Source organism: Haematobia irritans, chromosome 2 (assembly GCF_050003625.1).
Source record: "Haematobia irritans isolate KBUSLIRL chromosome 2, ASM5000362v1, whole genome shotgun sequence".
Classification (NCBI taxonomy): Eukaryota; Metazoa; Arthropoda; class Insecta; order Diptera; family Muscidae; genus Haematobia; species Haematobia irritans.
In genome coordinates, this window is record NC_134398.1 from 134,020,430 (window position 1) to 134,024,048 (window position 3,619).

The 3,619-nt window shown below is 27.8% G+C and overlaps 1 long non-coding RNA gene across 2 annotated transcripts; it reads left to right on the forward strand.

Annotated features, from left to right (window-relative positions):
- The first annotated feature begins 534 nt into the window (after window positions 1–534).
- On the forward strand, window positions 535–1,509 carry LOC142224038 (uncharacterized). Of its 2 annotated transcripts, none has more exons than XR_012719006.1 (3): window positions 535–1,091; window positions 1,187–1,274; window positions 1,446–1,509. It is a non-coding gene; the product is annotated as an uncharacterized LOC142224038 (long non-coding RNA). The 2 variants fall into 2 exon arrangements; XR_012719007.1 differs by having other exon boundaries at window positions 1,213–1,274.
- The last annotated feature ends 2,110 nt before the right edge of the window (window positions 1,510–3,619 follow it).

Consider the following 3,619-nt stretch of genomic DNA (forward strand, 5'->3'; position numbering starts at 1 on the left):
ACAATAATTTATTACAAGAATTTTCCAGAATTTTAGTTCATTTTTCGTATCTTGAACGAAAATTAACTACTCGAAAGGAAATTTTACAAATTCTAAGTAGCAATCGTTTAGTTCATGGCATACAAAATACGATGGAAATTTCCTTAAAAAATTTCTTAACTGGTAGTTAAAAATTCGTTTGTCATGCTATAAAACTACTTGTGAAATGTAAAGTATTTTCTAAATAATAAGTGCAATTTACTATAAGATTTTTTTGTATGAGAAAATATTTTTTTACGAAAAATGAACTTGAAAGTGGATAGCAATTTCTTACTGAGTATTCCTATAGTTAATAATTGTTGGTAAAAAATTACACAATGAAATATTTTTAGTTCACATGTAATTAAATTTATAGACATTTTCGTCAAAAATGGTAGATAACATTTCATGAAAATTTTGCAAATTTTAAGTTAAACGTTTCATCGCTCATAAACGGGTGTGCCTTTACGAATATTATTCTTAGAGTAAATTGTCAGCAGATGCGATGAACTAATGCATAGTACAGAGATCTTTATCGGAATAGTGGAATGTGATTAATGTAAAGATGATGTTACTTGAGTTTTGTTGTGTATACATGAGCGTGGGGTTGTTTTTATTTTTGTTCATTTAGTGGCTTGTGTGTGTGTGTTTGTTATTCGTTGATGGTTTTTGGCTGGATGAGGTGTTGTTTTCAATAAAGGCACATGTGTTTTTGTTGTTGTAGGAATGTTTTGGCTTTGCTTGGTTTTGTTTGGCATGCTTCAGTTGTATAGTTGGCGTTGGCGTGGGCTGTTGCATCTTTTAAGTAGGTATGCAACAAGGGAATATAAAGGCATGGAATATTTTGGATTTTTGAGTCATATATTGGTGTTTGTTTATTAAACCTTTTAAATGAAAGTTATTAATATTTTATCGGTAGTTTAGAAAAAAGTTATTAAGAATATTTAGTAAAATATGTTGAAATTGAAAGTGTATTGAAATTTTCATTATTCAATGTAAAAAATTAATATTCAATTCCAGATGAATTTGGAAAATTTTTGTAATATCTCAGCGTATAGTTTATTCATAAATTGGTAAGTATTTTTTTAATATGGCTTTCTTTTGAAAAGAATATTTTTTATGTATATTATTATTTGTTAATTATTTATTTTTTTTTTTTGGAAACCAGTTTAATGTTTTTCTTTGTTGTAAAAGCGATATTTAATTTCAGAGCAACTCCAGACGGATTAAAACAAATTTAAAAAGGTAGAGAATTGGTAAGTTTTCTTTTAAAAATTGGCTTTCTTTCAACTAGAATATTTACATTTTTATGACCTTTTTATCATCAAAATTACAGGTTTTTAATACCTTATTTTAGCATTTCTTTAATTAATTTTTTTGGAAACTAATGTAATATTTTTAATGTAAAAATAAATATTTAATTTCAGAATAACCCCTTAAAATTTGGACAAATTTTTAGTACTCCTTTGCCTGTAATTTAATAGTGAATTGGTAAGTTTTCTTTAACTTTCTTTTAACCCTGGACAGCCATCCTTATTTTTTGTACATTAACGTCATCCTTCGTCATTTTGACTACGGCTGATTTCAAGACGATATAATTTTTATCGTGAGCGAAAAAGTGAACCAAACTTGAATTTATTTTCTTATTCAATTTGGTTTTAAGTAGTATAAAACAAAAATTCATAAAACGGTCGAATTAGTATAACTTAAATTTACCATTTCCCAATAGACTAAAATGCATTTTAAATCGAAAATGAAATTACGTGTCGTCATTTTGATGACTGTCTAGGAATATCAAGAATATTTGGTTTTTTATGCATATTATTATTTTTTTCATTAGATTTTTTGAAAAGTTATTTAATAATTTTATTTAATATTTAATTTCAGAGTAACCCAAATAAATTTGGACAACTTTTATATTTCCCCTCAGCGTAAAATTTAATAGAGAATTGGTAAGTTTTATATTAAAACTTTGGCTTTCTTTCAACTAGAATATTTATTTTATTATATCTTTCACATCGATAACAACACAGTTTTATGAGTTTATTTAGAATACTTCATTATTTCTCTAATTGTTTCAGGTACAAATTTTATGAGATACGTTTTCCAAAGAAAAGTTAAATTCCTTACACCATTTGATAAAATGCCCCAAATATTGTAAGTTACAAGCTAAAATGAAGAATTAAAAATTATATTTCATTACATGGTGTTAATTTTTAACAATTTTCATTATTGTTTCTATTTTTTCCAGCAAGGTATGTGAAAAAATTACCTACGATGAATAAAAAAGGATAAGTCAAAATGTCCAAACAGCGAGTTCAAATGAACTACTATTAAGAACTTTCATCATAAGTTTTTATAATAAAGTACTTTTGCTTAAAGAAAGTTTAATTTTAATGTATGAAAATTTTCATAATAGTAAAACGGTTTGTTGTTCCTTTAATTATTTAATTTCTCTGTACTGTGGAATGATTGATTTAAAAATAGTTTAGTCGTCGACATTTTAAAGAGACTGTTAACCAATTTTTATTATCGGGTTTCTCACAAAATAAGCAAGTAAACCAAAACAATACTGACTTTTTAACTTGGTAGGGGTATATAAATCTTATGGTGTTGTAAAAATGAACTAAAATACAATGTTATAGATGAACTAAAATTTAAGAGAATTATAAACTAGACAAGTTGAAAAAAATCTTAAGGGCTAAATCATGGTCAATATTACTACAGTTTAGTTCATTTTGCAATGGAAATGGGTTCACTGTTTTTTCAGTGTACATATATATATTTCGTCCGATTTGAACTTATATGGCCTCAGGGTTTTGCCGTGATTTGGTTCAAATTTCGCATAAGGAGTACGTTTAGTAGTATAGGTAATTGTGGCAAATTTGGTTGAAAGCGGTTCAGATTTAGATATGGCTCCCATATAAATCTCCCGTCCGATTTGCACTCATATGACCAGGGGGCCAAAGTTATACTCCCATTTACGTGAAATTTCGCATAGATAGCAGAATTATTATTCTAACTATACATGTCAAATTTGGTCAAAATTGGTTCAGATTGTATATAGCTCCCATATATACGTACACCAGAGTTGGGGAAATATGGTAGACTGTTTCATATTTTAGACCCATTTTCAACGGGATTTCCGCCACTACTGAGTAGCAAAAATTGTAAATATTACTGCAATTGACCTATATCTCGAATACATATGTATCGCCTGAAAAATCATATATCTCTTTTGTACAATTGCATTAAAATTTCTCTCGCTTCATATTTCCCATATTTTTTACTAACATTGTGTTTCATCCCAGGGCGTTAGCCGATTTAAATTTTAATTCTAGAGTTTTTGTAGAAGTACAAAAAATTTTTTCCATTAAAAGTATTTGTATCTGGAAATGCAAACTTTTATGTAGCTCCCAGCAAATTTTAAGTAGTTGAGATGGTAACACAAATGTTTGTCTACATAGTGGTGAAGGGTATAATGTAGTCGGCTCCGCCCGACTTTAGACTTTACTTACTTGTTATCTTATCCATGACTTTCAGTAGGTTAATCTTTTTACGGTTAAACCTAAAGCATTTTTATGCAATTTGGCAAAAGTGC